Source organism: Leptonychotes weddellii, chromosome 10, assembly GCF_054177405.1.
Source record: "Leptonychotes weddellii isolate Sample4059 chromosome 10, ASM5417740v2, whole genome shotgun sequence".
Classification (NCBI taxonomy): domain Eukaryota; kingdom Metazoa; phylum Chordata; class Mammalia; order Carnivora; family Phocidae; genus Leptonychotes; species Leptonychotes weddellii.
In genome coordinates, this window is record NC_138378.1 from 55,733,584 (window position 1) to 55,742,976 (window position 9,393).

Sequence of the window (9,393 nt, forward strand, 5' to 3'; positions counted from 1 at the left end):
TTAACACAGCATCCCTTTGAAGCAAGGGGTCAGAGTGACTGGGTATATGGAACTCCTCTCCTCCTCTTTCAGGGAGGAGCCTGGGGTTGAAGACGGATTTGTAGGGCGTTTCTTCCTTTTAGAAGGGGGCTCAGCAGACAAAGATAAGGTGCATTGTTCCTGCAGAGACTTTCTAACCTCAGCTCTGCCTCCCTCAAGGGCAATATTCCAACTATGAAGAGACCTTGAGAACTATTTCAAAATCAAAACACCACCCATATGATCTGACAATCCAGAAACAAAAAAATACCCTGGAAAATCTTTTGTGAGTAAGTTAATGAGAACTGCCAAGAATGCTCAGCCCCTGGGAAGTTTGAATGTATTCAAGCAGGAAAGACCTTTGCAGAAGAGGGGTGGAGGGATGAGTATTCATTGAGTGTCAACTATGTGCTGGGTGGTTTCCACATATTATCTCATTTAAGCTTCACAATATTGGGAGAAGAAAGTATCATTTTCCCCAATTACAAGTGAGGAAACAGGCAAGTGAGCCCAAAGTTATGCAGTTAGTAAGAACCCAGATTCAAACTCAGGCTGTCAGTTCTCAAAGCCCACAAGCTTCCCGCTGTACAGTAGATAGCATGTATTTTGTTTTGTTTTAGGACAGAACACAGATCAGGCCTATGCTCACTTCAACTCAGAAATAAGGGACCATCTGGAGAGACCAAGGTTGTCCTGAATTACATCAACTTTAAAATTTGGAGGAGGGGCCAGAACCCCACTATTTCCCCTGGAATAAGTTCTGGGTTTGCTTCATGATCATGAGAACTAATCACTTTTCTTTTTCAACATACGTACCCTGCAGACCTTAGGATCCTTGTGAAATGTGAACATGGGAAGATCTTCCCCAATGGCCCAAGTCCAAAGCTCCAGAGGCCGGGTAGAAGCAATGACACACAACTCCACAAGATGCCAGGTTGTGGGGCCCAGCAGAGCCCAAGAAGGCTGACCCCTGTCTCCAGGTAACTATGACCAGGGACTCACCTGTCCATATACTTCACTGCACCAGAAAATGACTAACTTGGGAAAATACTCATTGTTGACCACGTTCACTATTTCAAAAAAATTTTGTTTCTTTGTTGAAAGTATCTTTCTTTATTTTACCTCCTTGGCATTTCCTGTTGTTTCTGTGAACAAGCACACTCCCATAAATGTCATCATCATCATTATCACCATCATAATGGCCAACATCCAGGAATTCATTTGCAGTCTAAAAAGTATTTTCCTACAAAATGTAAATCATGATTATGAGCCATAACCAAGACTTCGAAAGACAGTCAGTGTTGAGATAAACGTAATTCTTTTCTTCGGTAATAAGCAACTTTGGGCGCATTTATTAATTTTCATGCCTAGATTTTCCTCTTCTATCTCTCACAGATACATTTATTTTCAACTAGACGTTTTTGAATAAATCACTGGCCCAATTAGGCAGAGAAATAGGGACCAAGCAGGGTATCTACATGCAAATAAATATTTTTTGCACCGATATTTGCAAACTGATGGCTTTTGAAGTCTAGATTTTTCGGACAAAAATCATTTGGATATCATTAAAGAAAAAAAAAAAAGCCTAAAACTTTTTTCCATTTAATAGAGGGCATTGCCAAATATTTTTGGCACCTCAAGTTGTCTTGTTGTTAATCAACTATTATTATAGGGGTTTGCTCCAGAACAATGTTCTAAAAGCTCTTTATCTTGTTACATAAGCAGAATGGCATTCCAAAATCTCATTTTTTAAAAGGCATTAGTCACCAGTATAACAAAACACATGTTCTGTACCAATAAAATTTAATGTTCAAATAAAAAATGCTTGTTTACATGCATTTTTATATGCCGGCCTGTATTAAAGAGAACATGTTTTCCTTAGGTCAGTGGACACTCCCTCCTATTTCTCTGTCTAATGAGAAGCCAACCCATCTCCTTGTCATCGCCCCTGGAGAGGAGGTAGAGATCCAACAGGGGAGGAGCAGATTTGGTAGTTATGACTTTGTGACTTGAAGCTGAACGGTAGCTCTCCTCCCCTACCCGCCGACTGAGTCTGGGCTGAGAACTGTTTCTACAGGCGGGTCACTGTTGCAATGAGCTGTTGTCATTCAAACCCAACAGTTGTGGACCCTGCGAGAGGGTCCCTCCTCTCTTCATCACCAATAGAGAATCAGACATCAGAATCTTATACTATAACAAGAACAATGACGGAAGGTGCAGTTTTTAAAAACATTTCCTTTTATTCTCAAGTCTAGAGGATGCATCCATCAATACAACTTCTTGCTAAATTCATTAACCTTTGTTTCATCCAAAATAAGTAAATCCTATGAGGTAGGGCAATGGTTCACCTTAAGCCATTATAACTCTATTTGGTATCTTTAGGCTAAAATTTTTCCTTCAAACTAATTAAAATTTTCTAATTGAAGTTTATGGCCTAGAAGCATCTGATTTTTCCCTGTGTTACCGGGTTTGATGTATTTCTTTTTTTTTAAATATTTTATTTATTTATTTGAGAGAGAGCGAAAGAGAGAGCACACAATCAGGAAGAGGGGGAGAGGCAGAGGGAGAAGCAGACTCCCCGCTGAGTGGGGAGCCCGCCATGGGGTGGGGAGCCCAATGCGGGCCTCGGTCCCGGGACCCTGGGATCATGACCTGAGCCCAAGGCAAACGCTTAACCAACTGAGCCACCCAGGCACCCCAGGGTTTGATGTATTTCTTACATGCATTCAGAATCACATAGCATAACACTGTAAATGTAACACCATGTCATTCGTAGACTTCTCTTACATGCTTTGCAACCATGGGAGAGGGTATCACAGTTAAGGATGGAGTTTCTCATAGGTAATTCCGGTTCCATAAACAAAAATATGTATTGTCTAAGGGGAATATTTTATTCTAGTAACAGGTTAGATTTTTATTCAATAGCAGGTGAATGATTTATTAGTCTTATTAATTAGACATCAAAGCCCTCTCAAATAAAATAAATAAATAAATAAGCTTCATAGTAACAGAGACCAGGAAGACAGAGAAACATATCCTGGAAACTATTTTTGTGTGTGTGCAAAATAGGTAACTGCTACTACCAGTTCTTCCTTTTCCTCACCTGAAAGCCTTGCAAATTCTAGACAAACTACCTCTGTCAGAGTCCAGAAAGAGAAGGAAAAAACAAAATGAAGCTGACACCATTTCTTGCCCGTGATGTCATTTGCTGTCTTCCAAAGCCCATGGGTCCAATTTTGATGTCAGGGTGCGTAACTCCGCAGTGATAGGCCCAAATGTATTTGAAGAGGGAAATAACCTTTCAGCTCTGTGCAGTCATTTTCCCCACGAAGACAAATATAGCCCAGGCTGAAATCACTTAGTGTCAATCAAGGTAACCAGATCAGCTCAGCGTTAATAATGAATTTGGTCATGTGCCCCCACAGCGAGTGAAGTGTGAGATAGCCAACCACTTGTGCCAAGTGACACCCACCGGCTTCTATGTCAGGCCACAGTTCTCCCAGCCCAGCTGGGAAGCAACAGGGTAATTTAATCTGCCACCCACTCTAATTGCTAAACTGAGAGAATTATCAGGGTTGCCAGATAGGGCTTTCAGAGCCCTGGGCCTAGGCTTGGTGGCGCAATGCAAAGCTATGGCTGGGGTTCTCATTAGGGATGGATCCAGGTTTTGTAGGGTCTAAGGCTTACACAACTTAGGGTCTCTCTTTAGGAAAAGAATACAAACTTACAAATATAAAGTTAGAAGCAGGGCCTTGGAAAGGTCCCTTTTAAGTGAGAGGCCCTGAAGCTTATGCTTCATTAACATCATGGTAAATCTCCAGTTGTCATGGAAACCGAAAGAACACTGGCCTCCTGTCTGTGTCCTGGATTTCGGATTGATTGACTCCAAGGAAGTATATCCTCTCTACTCTTATGTGATCGTTTGCCCTTTTCCATAATTCCTTACATGGAGATGAGCTACACGCAATGCGATCATGGGTCATGGGTCATCCCTTTACCAACCACCTCAAATGTAGAGTTGTGTTTCTGACAGACACCAGTCACCAGTTGGTATGCCCTGGTTGTCCTCTATGATGCCAGCTTTTAAAGGTTAAGGGTATGTCCCAAATATCCTTAGTTTCCCCTAAATAATCTGCAATAAAACTTTGAAGAGGATGACCACAAACTCAATCACTAGAGACAAAAATAATAGAACAATGGACTCAGGGAGACCTTAGACGCAGGCAGTTTTCAGGCAAACCAAAGACTGCTTGTCCTATTTAAGTATTTACAAGCAAACTAAAAGCATTATTACCACAATAGGGAAAAATCAAATGGCATTTAATCCCTCAAAAGCAATGTTGGTTCGACACTTCAAAATATTGTTAATAGACTGGAAGAGGAAAATTTTATGATTATCTCAATGGAAGCAGAGAAATTATTTCATGATTCTTAATACTCATCCCCAAGAAACTCTTAGCAAGTTGGAAATAGGAGAAAATCTTCTTTTCTTGATAATGTCAACCAGAAACCTAGAGCAAATATTTACCTAGTAATGAAATTAGAGAGTTATTCCTATAGGCATTAGGAACAAGATAAGGATCCCCATAGCTAGTTCACATTGACCTAGAAGTCCTGGCCAATTAAATGACAAAGAAAAGAAATAAGACATAAGGATCTGAAAGGAAGAAACAAAACTATCAGTATTTGCAAACAACATAATTGTGTATCTAAAAAATCTAAGAGAAAAAAATAAAAATAAAAACTAAAAAACCTAAGAGAATCTGAGGTAAATGATCACAATTCAGAGTTCAGTTAGGAGGACAAGCACAATGTTAACATATGAAAGCAACACCTTGACTGTATCCTACAATAACTATTGCAAAATGTCATGAAGAAAGATCTTATTCACCAAAGCCATGAAACTACAAAATACCCAAGAATAAACAAAAAATGTTTAAGATCTAAATGAAAACATGATAAAATTTTACTGAAAGACATTAAAGAAAACCCAAACAAATGAAGAAAATGTACCTGTATCTGGTTGGAAAGGCTTGGCATCTAAAGATGATTATCCCCCCCCCCCAAATTAAGCTCAAACTCCCAGTGGGATCTTTCAAAGAAGTTATAGACTGATTCTAAAATTCTCCTATAACAGAAAATGTGAAAGGATACCCAAGGTAATTCTGAAAAAGAAGTTCTATAAGAGAGAGCCGTGCTGTCGTAAATTTCTGAAGTAGTCCGATAGAGGGTAGGAACACTCAGGTACTCAGAGAGTACACAAATTGCATGTCATTGCAATGACCTTAAAGGATAAGAGACTGCATCAAGTAGGAGAACTTGGGGAGTACAGCTCCTTGGTTTACCTTAATCACACTATGAGAGACAGTCTGAGTGCTGGTCATGGTCAACCAGCCAGAAAGAAACTGTCAGGTGATGGGAAGTCCTGAACAGTGTTTTTTGTAGCCCATAGGCCACCAGCCACAATGCCCCAAAACTCCGGGATGGTTGTGCAAAACCACTTTTGGTAAGCCACATTATTCAGACCTATTATCAGTTTCAGTTTCTTGCTATATTGCTATAATGCCATATTGCTGCACTGCACACAGATTAAATGATAATAACCAGGCATCAAGTATGCCCCGTTGACTTAAGACAATATGACAGGCCATGTGTGATTGTCATGTGATTATTATCACTATTCATCCTACAGCCCACTGTCCACTGGGCTACTTCAGAAATGTAAAAGCATGTGCCCTCTTTCAGGACTCCTTTTGCAAAATTTCAGGCAGGCATGTCATCTATCTACTGGGAGGAGCTGAGCAGGACAAGCCTGGCCATTGGCTATCACAATATCAAAACATAAAGCTACAGGAAATAAAACATTGTAACATTGGTACAAAATAGCTCAATGGGACATAAAAGGGAATACAGAAACTGAGCCATGAATATGTGGGAAGATATTTTATGGTAAATGTGGCATTTAAAATCAATAGGGAAAGAATATACTGACTATTTAAAAAAATTATATTGGAGCAATTTACTAACCATTTAGGAGAAATTAATTTACATCGCTACTTTTTACTACTCAAAAATGTAAGTTCCAGAAGGATTAAAGACCTAAACAATATACAAAACTATAAAACCTTAGAAGAAAATCTTAGAGAATGTGACGTAGGGAAAGCCTCTGCAAAAACTATAGAGGAAAAAGTGATTGGATTTAATTTTGTCACATTGTAACATTCTGTCAACAGAAGTCGCATGAACATACTAAAAGAAAAGTGACAGATCATGAAAAGATATTTGCTATGTATGTAACAAAGGATTGGTATTCAAAATATATAAGGAATTTCTATAAGAAAAAGACAAATAGGGGCGCCTGGGGAGCTCAGTTGGTTAAGCATCTGCCTTCTGCTCAGGTCATGATCCTGGAGTCCTGGGATCAAGCCCCGAGTCTGGCTCCCTGCTCAGCAAGGAGCCTGCTTCTCCCTCTCCCTCTGCTGCTCCCACTGCTTGTGCACTCTCTCTCTCTCTCAAATTAATAAATAAAATCTAAAAAAAGAAAAAGACAAATAGACCAACAGAAAAATGGATGACAGATAGGAATTGGCGATTCATAAAAGACAAACTACAAGTCAATACTAAACACAAAAAAATCAGCTTCACTGCCCACCAGTATAGAATTAAACAATAGTGGAATACCATTTCCAATTTTTACTTGTGATCAACAATACTTTCATTTGTCTGAGAAAGTATATTTTCCCTTAATTTTTGAAAGATATTTTCACTGGTTATGAAATTCTGCTTCACAGAGATTCCCCACCCCAACCCCCGCCCCCTCCCACACTTTAAAGATGTGACTCCATCATCCTCTGGCTTACACAGCTTCTGACAAAAGTCTGCAATAATTTTTAAATCTTTGCTCCTATGCATAGAATGTCTTTTTCCTTCCACTGTCTTCAGGCTTTTTCCTTCATCCTTGGCTTTCAATAGTTTGAATCTTATATGCCTAGGTTATTCTGTTTTGCTTTTGTTTTGTTATTCTGCTTGGTGCTCTCTGAGCTTTTTAGATCCATGGGTGATATTTATAATTAATTTTGGAAACTTTTCAGCCATTATTTCTTCAAATATTTCTTCTTTTCTTTCCTCTCTCTTTCTAAAATTGTAATTTATATGTATATTAGACTATTTGATATTGTCCCTCAGATTTTTGCATGCTCTTTCTTTCTTTTTTTCACTCGTGTGTGTGCTTCCATTTGCATAATTTCATAAAGACAGATCTTCATGTTCAATGATTCTTTTCTCGGTTGTATCAAGCTTACTAATGAGCCCATTGAAGGCATTCTTCAACTCTTTTACTTTGTCCTTCATTTCTAGCACTTGCATTTGATACTTTCTTATTTTTTCTATCTCTCGACTAAAATTACCCATCTGCTATTGTGCATTGTCCGTCTGTTCCATTAGAACCTTTAACATAGAAACCACAGTTATTTTAAATTCTGTCTGATCAATCCAACATCTATGTTATATCTGAGTCTGACCCTGTTGATTGCTTTGCTTCTTGATAGTGTCTTTTTCCTTGCTTTTTTGTATGTTTCATAAATATTTGTTGAAATCCAGTCATCTTGTATGTGACAGTGAAAATTGATGCAAATAGTTTTTAGGCCTGGAAATAAGCATGCCTTTTGCTCTGCTAGGCCTTTGGTATAGGGGTTTGAGTCAATATATTCAGGCGATGCTATGTGGCAGACACTGTTGGTTGTCTTTCCAAAGGTAATCTTTTCTTTTCTCCCTGCTAAAAAACTTGAATATCAAGGGGTCCCTGGGTGGCTCAGTCAGTTAAGTGCCTGCCTTCAGCTCGGGTCATGATCCTAGTCCTGGGATCAAGCCCTGCATAACATTGGGTTCCCTGCTCAGCAGGGAGTCTGCTTCTCCCTCTTGCCTCTGACCCTCCCCCTGCTCTGCTCTCACTGGTACTCTCTCTCTCAAATGAATAAATTGAAAAATCTTTAAAAAAAAAAAAGTGTCCATTGACAGAATGAACAGAAGGCTTAGGACTATGCCTCTGCTTACCCCCAAAAGTGTTCTCACGAATTCTCCCACCTCCTCTATGCCCATTCTCATCTTTGACTTCTTCCAGTTCTATAACTTATGCACACTGTTCTCTCTGCTGAAACAGTCTTCCTCCACATGCTGCCTAGCTAATTCCTACTTATCCTTTAAGTCTTGCTTAGGACATTGCCTTTTCTAGGAGGCCTTTCTAACCCTCCTGAATATGTTTAACTGGGCCTCTTACATTCTCCCATGGCACCCAATGCTGTCCCCTAAATAGCACTTGGCACACTGAATGGTTATGATTCCTCACTAGAATGTAAGCTCCTGAGGGCAGGGACCACGTGTGTCTTAATTACTGCAGCATTCTCATGCAGGACTCGGGGCCTCACACATGGTTGGGCCACAATAAATATGTGCTAAATAAATGAATGAAATTTTACCCTCTAGAAAGGAAAATAAGGCACACACATAAAAAAGAAAAATAAAAGCCCAGAATTATAACGCCACCAGCTTTGGTTTTCTTTTTCCAATATTCCTCTGACTATTCAGGGTCTTTTCTGGTTCCATACAAATTTTAGGATTATTTGTTCCAGCTCTGTGAAAAATGTCGATGGTATTTTGATAGGGATTACCTTGAATGTGTAGATTACTCTGGGTAGCTTAGACATTTTAACAGTATTTGTTCTTCCGATCCATGAGCATTGACTGTCTTTCCATTTCTTTTGTCTTCCTTCATAAGTATTCTGTAGTTTTTAGAGAAGAGATCCTTTGCCTCTTTTGTTAGGTTTATTCCTAGGTATCTTACGGTTTTTGGTGCAATTGTAAATGGGATCGATTCCTTAATTTCTCTTTCTTCTGTCTCATTATTAGTGTATAGAAATGCAACAGATTTCAGAAAAGACCCCGAATAGCCAGAGGTATGTTGAAAAAGAAAAGCAAAGCTGGTGGCATCACAATTCCTGACTTCAAGCTCTATTACAAAGCTGTCATCATCAAGACAGTATGGTACTGGCACAAAAACAGACACATAGATCAATGGAACAGAATAGAGAGCCCAGAAATGGACCCTCAACTCTATAGTCAACTAATCTTCGACAAAGCAGGGAAGAACGTCCAATGGAAAAAACAGTCTCTTCAACAAATGGTGTTGGGAAAATTGGACAGCCACATGCAGAAGAATGAAACTGGACCATTTCCTTGCACCACATACAAAAATAGACTCAAAATGGATGAAAGACCTAAATGTGAGATAGGAATCCATCAAAATCCTAGAGGAGAACACAGGCAGCAACCTCTTCGACCTCACCGCAGCAACTTCTTGCTAGACACGTCTCCAAAGGC

At 39.4% G+C, this 9,393-nt stretch overlaps 1 long non-coding RNA gene across 1 annotated transcript; it reads left to right on the forward strand.

Moving 5' to 3' along the window:
• Nucleotides 1-751: 751 nt before the first annotated feature.
• On the forward strand, nucleotides 752-9,162 carry LOC145723888 (uncharacterized). Its single transcript, XR_014149266.1, has 2 exons — nucleotides 752-998; nucleotides 8,923-9,162. It is a non-coding gene; the product is annotated as an uncharacterized LOC145723888 (long non-coding RNA).
• The last annotated feature ends 231 nt before the right edge of the window (nucleotides 9,163-9,393 follow it).